This window comes from Pinus tabuliformis, chromosome 5_2 (assembly GCF_031772625.1).
Source record: "Pinus tabuliformis cultivar Carrire ecotype Pingquan chromosome 5_2, CPIR1, whole genome shotgun sequence".
NCBI lineage: Eukaryota > Viridiplantae > Streptophyta > Pinopsida > Pinales > Pinaceae > Pinus > Pinus tabuliformis.
The window spans coordinates 309,841,383-309,851,381 of NC_142306.1; positions in this window are offsets into that span (position 1 = coordinate 309,841,383).

The window sequence follows — 9,999 nt, forward strand, 5'->3', positions numbered from 1 at the left end:
TGACACCTTCTAGATTAAATTACAATGTTTTAGGGAAGACTACCCTTTGACTTGACTTATTACAATTCACGCTCCGCGCACTTTGCAGACCTTTTACAATACCATTACCCAAAATTGTGGGCTTTAAGTCCCAAAACTATTATGTGGGGGATCAGCTACCCAACACAACCCAATCTATGGTCAGGCGGTATGTGGAAGTTCTTGACTTGGTTGGATTTTTCATATGTTAATAAGAGTTATTTTCCTCTTGTATTTCATGAGTATTTATACTTGTTATTATGTGGATTTGATGGTTATTCTATCATTGTCATTATTTTTGTTATATGCTGGTTATAAGCATGGTTTCATGAAATATTATAGTTATGGATATAATCATGTTTTTATTGGTAAATGGCTGATTATTGAGTGCATGACATAATAGATGTTATTGCAGCTATTATGAGATGGAATTATACCTTCTTGATGATTTTCAGATAATTATTAGACCCCTATGCTCATATATGCATATATGACCTATAGATTACATGTTCACAATGTGTTTGACAAAATGCCTGTCATGGTCAATGATGGGCCTCGAAATTAGACATAAATTAAGGCTTATTTGACCATCCTTCAACACATTAAACTCTATTTTTGCATTAGAAAATGTATTTTTAACTTTAATATGTTCATTATGAAGGTTTATCGATAATTGCATATTTGTGCCTAATATTATTTATTTTTGTGGAATATTGTGAGAATATTGGGCAGATTATGGAGATTTTGAGGAGGAGATAATCTAGGGACCTGCTACTTACTACATGAGGATCAATATTAAATAATAAATCAACAAGATATTTTGGAATTATGGCACAGATTGTGGAGCTCCAATGATTGAGAAAATCTAGGAATGTGTTCCCTACCATTTAATGCAGATTCCTAGTATTGGGAGGCAGATCCACTAATCAAGGGATTTTGGTGGGGAAAGCTTCCTCCTTTTATTGGGAATGATTCCTAATCATTTTTTATAAGTAACAAGTTGAATTTTCATCTAGGGGTTAATTTTTATTAGTCTTCTTGTGGAGAGAACTCGTATTTTTGCATCTCCACCATCATTTCTTGCAAGGATGTAATTGTATCGATGGAAATAATGAAGATTGGTGCCATGTTCAACTTCTATATCTTGGTCTCCATCATAGGAATTTAATTTTCCTTGGGCTTGGCCATCCTAGGAGCCTTAGAGCCCTTTTGTATCATTTACCTTTCTTCTTTTCACTTTTTATTCACATGCATATATTGTTCTTATCTTTGTTCTATTTTCTCATTTAGTATTAATGGTTTCTTGTTGTAGGATTGGGTTAAATGGTCGAAGTAAGTTATTTTGAAGGATCACAAGCATCATTTCATCATTGGAACATCTTTGTAAGGTCATAATAATCATTGAGCTACTTGAATTAGTTTGTTTATTCCCAAATCTAGATTTCTAGAAGTCCCTTGTGGCAAATAACAGTAAATTTTTGCTATTTTTTAGAGCATTTTAACGATCTTCAATCAAGTTGATTCAACTTGCATTAGATCCCAAAAAAATTCTAGTTAATAACAAAAATTACCCCATTTCATTTTCACTTGATTAGGTTAGGCATTTGATAGATTTACTAGCTCACTAGTTCTTGAATTTCTACATTTTAGAGTAGTAATTTTCTGCTATTTTTTAGCATGGGTTAACAAAAGTATTTTTGAATGATTCCACTTGGTATGGAGACCTAAGACATCCTAGTCAATAATATCTTTTTCCCGTCCAATTTGGATTTTATTTGCTTGGTCATTCGGTAAATTATAGTTTCTTGTAGTAAATCTGTTGTTTCCTATAGTACTCTTCCAGCATGTATATAGTTGCCTAGATTTGCTCAAAAAGATTGGTTTTGGTTCATTAGGGCTCAATCATGGCCCATAGGCTCCAAATCAATGATTACGGAAGACTAAAGACCACTTAGGACTTGCCTCTTTACCCATGTAAAACATTTCAGCAATTTGGGCTAATGGAAAAATTTATGAATTGGATAATACAATGATGATTTTATTTATTGCCACCTCTAATGAACCCTTTTAATGTATCTAAACTCTTTGAAATTTAATGGTTGCAATTTAGTTCAATATCTTTAATTTATGAAATTAGAATATGTTTCTTTCCTTGTACTTTCTTTCTTGCAATAGGTTAAGGTTTCCATTTCGTGCATTTCATTTTCTGCAATTAGTTTAGGAATTGATTTCATTACATGCACTCCATTACATCATGACAAAAAAGGAAGGAAACATTGTATGTTGCACATATAGTGTCGATACCTCTTAAGTTTGTATGAACCCCGGGTTGATAATTAAAGTTGGTAGCCTTAGGAGTTGCAACATTCTTGTTGTAATAATGAGGCTCATCACTTTTTAGCACTGTTGTTGGGGAGGTGTCAAAGTATGCATTGTTTTCTTCCTTAGTTGATTCATTTCTTTTTACTTTCTGCAAAAACAAAAAAGGTTTGCATCAGGCATATTTCATTTCAAAAACATAAATTTTCATTGCGTTAGTGTTTTCATTCAATCATAAAAACAAAAAATTCTCCAACAACAACCCACCCCCCATTTGATCATGTGGTGCAGTAAGAGCCACATCATCATTCATTTTTTCAGGTAGAGGAAGAAGAGATGGCAGAGAAGGAAGAAGAAATGGATGGAAATGATGACAATGAAGAAGACCCTCTTGGATTTCCCATTCAAGGTATTGATGTTAATGTGTACATGAAGACCATCCCTCCATCTTTTCTTCCAAACTTTCATGGTCTAAGGTCAGAGGATTTGGAAACCTTTCTCTTTGAATTTGAAATTCTTTGTATTAGAATAAGTTTGTTTAAATTTTGGACAACGTTTGATGCAGATAGGTGGCCAACAGACCTGGCTTCCCTATGGGCAGGTTGAGGCCACCATCAGTTTTTTGAAAGCAAAAACATTATTATGAAATATTAATAGAAAAGGAGATCTACCAAGCTTACACAAATAAAATAAAATAAAATAATTTATAAGAGGAAAACATATATATTTATAAACATTCAAAACAAAACAAAGTATTCTTGAAAGGGATGTGATAATTGTTTGGATGTAAATATTTTATTAATGTGGCCACGCATTAATTTTTTTTCAAAAATACATTATTTCTTGAATTTGCAAAACAGACTATAGATTAAAAAAACATCAAAATATTATTGAAGGAAATAAATTATTTCAAGAGTAATCTCGATGCAATAAATTATTAAAACTACTCATCAAGATATATTTAGTAATACCTAGAGGGACACTATTAAGAATTAATTAGTTGTTAGAAGTTGTGATACCTTAAATTAAATGAAATAGACGTGTAGTATCAATCATCCTACAAACTATTGAAAAGATTGTCTTTCTGTAGAAATTTCACCTGTAGAACAAATCGATATATGCAATGTCCTAAAGCATAATACTTGTTCTACTTCTACAAAACATTAAGCGGAAGCATAATCGAATTCATGAGCAACATCAAGCATGAACACATATAACTGATAAGAAGGAATCAATCACATAACATAGAATATATCGCTAGGGAAAGCACCAGCATAAAACCCCAACATTGTATTATCAATCAAGTGGAGATCCTCAACAACATACAAAAAGAATCAATTCAATAGCTATCCTGCTCTCTCTGTACTCTGATGATCTTCAATCAAAAGATGAAAATAATGGACTATCTAGGCCTTAATATATAGGCCACAAGTTCTCCAATCTCCTATAATATATACTTCTCCATGCAAGGAATACTTACTAGAAATATCCAAGCATTTGATAGTACACTGTCCCACATCTGATCTCAACTGGGTCTCTGACAAAACTGACATGCAACAGTTATCCATGAGTGAATCCTCAGTTATCTAAAATAATAGTTGTCACATGCATGCAAGCATTAAAAAACTATATTTTATTATTTTAACAACTTGTTAAAATAATCTAATTGGACTTGACTAGTTAGAACTAAGTCAACTGATTCTCTCATTATAGAACTCATACTTATTCCCTCAATCAATGGAGGAAATTCATGTGCATGCTCACAAAGACTTCAAATTCGCATTTCCTTAACTAATTAACTCTACTGAATTCATTAATTAATATTTCCAACTGCTATTAACACCAAAATTAATTTTACTTCCTATAGATAGACTAGGGAATGCTATAATTAGGAAGGGACCTAGAAATGCTATTTAGAACTTTCTATTTTTAGCAGTTTCACCTCTCACCCAATGTGGCCAATGACCTCACTGGCCAAACTGCTATTTTTAGAATTTCTATTTTTAATAGGTCTATTTTTAGCACATTCTAAATTTAGCATTTCTTGTTGCACATTTTTCAACACACCCTCTCAACAAGAAAGGCTTCCTCTTGAACCCGATCTTGTAACTCTGGAATATTCTACATGCAACACATCTACCTGATCCACTTGCTCCAACAACACTTGGAACAAAAACACTCCCAACTGACCACTTTGTTGGGCTAGGAACATACTCTGGTGCTGAAGCTCTACCTGCTGCTGAAAAGTGCTTCCTCTCTAACATATGCGCTACTGCAACATCTCCATGCATCTTGCACCATTACACACCTCTCTGTGCCACCTAGCACTGTGCAAAACACTTATGCCTCTCGCATTGTTGCAGCCTGCTAGCTATGCATTGTCCTAGGATTCCCAACACTGTCGCTCTCTCTGCCACTCCATCCACATCTGTCTCTACGCAATCAGTCAGTTCCTACTACTCCACATCGGGGCTCCTGTAGCAAGGTCTCATCTAAGAGGTTGGGTACCTCAAGGATCCTACCCCTCCTCCTTGGGACAATCACTCTATATTTCCCTACCTCCTACCTAGAGGTATGGCTGCATGTGATCCCTCAGCCCACTTGGCTCGAAGTTTACCCCTACTGGAGGTCTCTGAATCAGCGGATGCCTCGACTATGTCTCCTCTCAGCTTCCCCAGTTATGGCTACTCCACAAACTCCTGAAGCTGCTGCACCAATCGTGGCTCCTCCACAATCATCTGAGACTTATTTTGGCTCAGCATGTTGAGAGGTAATATACCCTCCCTTTCAACCATCAAGTCTCCATCAGTTTCCTTGCTCCTTAAGGCTTTGCATGCATCTTGTACCTCAAGTGCATACAGGTTCTTGGCTAGCACACCAATCTATTTCACTTGTCTAGTGATGATGTGTCTAAGGAAAACCTTTCCCTTACTGAAGACTACATCATAGCCTTTGTCTTCTAGCATCGTGATCGATACCAAGTTTCTCTTCAGTCCTGGTACATACTTGACATCAGTCAAGGTAAGGCAAGATCCATGCTCCCTTTGAAAAATAACCGTGCCTACACTTGAGACACTACACTTCTCATCATTACCCATCGCTATGAGTATCTGGAGATCTTTCTCCTCCAAAGTACTAAACAAACTCTTGTCGCCAATCATGTGGAAAGAAGCTCCACTGTCAAGAAACCAACCACTTACCACCATGGATGAAACCATGCATGCGAAGAGTGTGAAATCCAACTCAAACTGTGAAGCAAGTGCCTCACCTTCAGATCCTTCCCTGGATCCCTTCTTGGATTTCCTCCGTGGACAATTTGCAGCATAATGGCCCACCTCATGACAACGAAAGCATCACACTTTTGATTTGTCGACCTTCTTCCCATCATTGGAAGAACTGGATTCGAAAAGAGAAACCTTCTCCTTCCACTTCTTCGCCTTACTCGCTAAGGCATAGTTCTCCTCATCATGCATGGATGAAGAACTGTCTCTGGTGCTCCGTCTAATCTCCACCTGCATCAAATCCGACCATAGCCGTTCCTAATCTGGCAGTTTATCCCTTCCATTCATCGAGTCCTAGTAGCTATGCCAACTCTTAGGAAGGCCAAGGAGTGCTAGACTCACCATATCCTCATCCAATGTCACGACCCCTACACTTGCAAGTTCATCCTTGCATGTGATAAGGTTGGTTAGATACATGGAGATCGTCTCATCCCTTTCACACTTGATCTTTTGAAGTTTTTCCTTCAGTGCCAGCTTCCTCTAATCACTGCTATTCTGATATAAATCTTTCAATGTTTTCCACATTGCATGCGAAGTCTCCTTCCCATGGAGGCTCGAGACAATGTGATCTCGCACTCCCTTCAAGAGAATTCTCCTAGCTCTAGCCACACACTTCCTCCATTCCACCTGCTCAGTGTTGTCAGTAAGCTTAGGGATTTCTTGATCATTGAAATCCTTAAGACCATTATCTTCCAAAACTGCCTCCATGTGATCCTTCCAAGCTATATAATTTGAGCTGCCATCAAGGGCATACTCGAGCCTCAAACCATAGAACGCCATCGATGAAATAGATGTGATAAGAACTTGAGATCAATATCCTGAATAATAAACTTCGAATTTCTCCTGCTAGTATTCTGTTCTTTCTTGATCACCTCTGCTTTGATACCATGTAGAAATTTCACCTGTAGAACAAACCGATATATGCAATGTCCTAAAGCATAATACTTGTTCTACTTCTACAAAACATTAAGCAGAAGCATAATTGAATTCATGAGAAACATCAAGCATGAACACATATAACTGATAAGAAGGAATCAATCACATAACACATAATATATCACTGGGGAAAGCACCACTATAAAACCCCAACACTGTATTATCAATCAAGTGGAGACCCTCAATGACATAAAAAAAGAATCAACTCAATAGCTATCCTGCTCTCTTTGTACTTTGATGATCTTCAATCAGAAGATGAAAATCATGGACTACCTAGGCCTCAATATATAGGCCACAAGTTCTCCAATCTCCTATAATAGATATTTCTCCATGCAAGGAATACTTACTAGAAATATCCAAGCATCTGATAGTGCATTATCCCACATCTGATCTCAACTGGGTCTCTGATGGAACTGACATGCAATAGTTATCCATGAGTGAATCCTATGTTATCTAAAATAATAGTTGTCACATGCATGTAAGCATTAACAAACCATATTTTATTATTTTAACAACTTGTTAAAATAATCTAACTGGACTTGACTAGTTAGAACTAAGTCAACTGATTCTCTCATTACAGAACTCATACTTATTCCCTCAATCAGTGGAGGAAATTCATGTGCATGCTCACAAAGACTTCAAATTTGAATTTCCTTAACTAATTAACTCAACTGAATTAATTAATTAACATTTCCAACTGTTGTTAAGACCAAAATTAATTTTACTTCCTATAGATAGACTAGGGATTGCTATAAATAGGAAGGGACCCAGAAATGCTATTTAGAACTTTCTATTTTTAGTAGTTTCACCTCTCACCCAATGTGGCCAATGACCACACTGGCCAAACTGCTATTTGTAAACATGATATTTTTAGACATGCTATTTTTAGCAGGTATATTTTTAGCACATTCTAAATTTATAATTTCTTGTTGCACACTTTTCAACACTCCCTATCAACAAGAAAGGCTTCCTCTCGCACCCGATCCTGTAACTCTGGAATGTTTTGCATGCAACACATCTACCAGGTCCACTTGCTCCAACAACATTTGGAACAAAAACACTCCCAACTGACCACTCTGTTGGGCTAGAAACATACTCTGATGCTGAAGCTCTACCTGCTGCTGACAAGTGCTCCCTCTCTAACATCTGCACTACTGCAACATCTCCATGCATCTCGCACCATTTCACACCTCTCTGTGCCACCTAGCACTGTGCAAAACACTTGTGTCTCTCGCATTGCTGTAGCCTGCTAGCTATGCATTTTCCTGGGATTCCCTGCACTATCGCTCTCTCTGCCACACCATCCACAACTGTCTCTACCCAATTAGTCAGTTCCTGCTACTCCACATCGGGGCTCCTGTAGCAAGGTCGCATCCAAGAGGTTGGGTACCTCAAGGATATTGCCCCTTCTCCTTGGGACGATCACTCTATATTGCTCCACCTCCTACCTAGAGGTATGGCTGCATGTGATCCCTCAGCCCACTTGGCTCGAAGTTCCCCCCTACTAGAGGTCTCTGCATCAGTGGATGCCTCCACTATGTCTCCTCTCGGTTTCCTCAGTTGCGGCTGCTCCACAACCTCCTGAAGCTGCTGCACCAATCATGGCTCCTCCACAATTGTCTGAGACTTCTTCTGGCTCTGCATGTTGAGAGGTAATATACCCTCCCTCTCGACCACCAAGTCTCCATCAGTTGCCTTGCTCGTCAAGGCTTTGCATGCATCTTGTACCTTAAGTTCATATAGGTTCTTGGCTAGCACACCAATTTATTTCACTTGTCTAGTGATGATGTGTCTAAGGAAAACCTTTCCCTTACTGAAGACTACATCATAGCCTCTGTCTTCCAACATCTCGATCAACACCAAGTTTCTCTTCAGTCCTGGTACATACTTGACATCGGTCAAGATAAGGCGAGATCCATGCTCCCTTTAAAAAATAATCGTGCCTACACCTGAGACACTATACTTCTCATCATTACCCATCGCTATGAGTATCTGGAGATCTTTCTCCTCCAAAGTACTAAACAAACTCTTGTCGCCGGTCATGTGGAAAGAAGCTCCACTGTCAAGAAACCAACCACTTCCCACCATGGATGAAACTATGCATGTGAAGAGTCTGAAATCCAACTCAAACTATGAAGTACCTCACCTTCAGATCCTTCCCCGGATCCCTTCTTGGATTTCCTCCGTGGACAATTTGCAGCATAATGGCCCACCTCATGACAACGAAAGCATCGCACTTTTGATTTGTCAACCTTCTTCCCATCATTGGAAGAACTGGATTCGTGAAGAGAAGCCTTCTCCTTCCACTTCTTCACCTTACTTTATAAGGCACAGTTCTCCTCATCATGCATAGATGAAGAACTGTCTCTGGTGCTCCGTCTGATCTCCTCCTGCATCAAATCCAACCATAGTCGTTCCCAATCTGGCAGTTTCTCCCTTCCATTCACCAAGTCCTGGTAGCTATGCCAGCTCTTAGGAAGGCCAAGGAGTGCTAGACTCACCATATGCTCATCCGATTTCACGACCCCTACACTTGCAAGCTCATCCTTGCATGTGATAAGCTTGGTTAGATATATAGAGATCATCTCATCCCTTTCACACTTGATCTTTCGAAGTTTGACCTTCAGTGCCAACTTCCTCTGATCACTGCTATTCTGATATAAATCTTTCAAATTTTTTCCACATTGCATGCAGAGTCTCCTTCCCATGGAGGCTCGAGACAATATGATCTCGCACCCCCTCTAAGAGAATTCTCCTAGCTCTAGCCACACACTTCCTCCATTCCACCTGCTCAGTGTTGTCAGTAGGCTTAAGGATTTCGTGATCAATGAAATCCTTAAGACCATTATCTTCCAAAACTGCCTCCATGCGATCCTTCCAAGCTATATAGTTTGAGCTGCCATCAAGGGCATACTCAAGCATCAAACCATAGAACGCCATCGATGAAATAGGTGTGATAAGAACTTGAGATCTATATTCCGAATAATAAACTTCAAATTTCTCTTGCTAGTATACTGTTCTTGCTTGATCACCTGTGCTCTCATACCATGTAGAAATTTCACCTGTAGAACAAATCGATATATGCAATGTCTTAAAGCATAATACTTGTTCTAATTCTACAAAACATTAAGCGAAAGCATAATCGAATTCATGAGCAACATCAAGCATGAATACATATAACTAATAAGAAGGAATCAGTCACATAACACATAATATATCACCAGGGAAAGCACCAGTATAAAACCCCAACACTGTATTATCAATCAAGTAGAGACCCTCAACAACATACAATAAGAATCAGCTCAATAGCTATCCTGCTTTCTCTATACTCCGATGATCTTCAATCAGAAGATGAAAATCATGGACTACCTAGGCCTCAATATATAGGCCACAAGTCCTCCAATCTCCTATAATAGATACTTCTCCATGCAAGGAATACTTACTA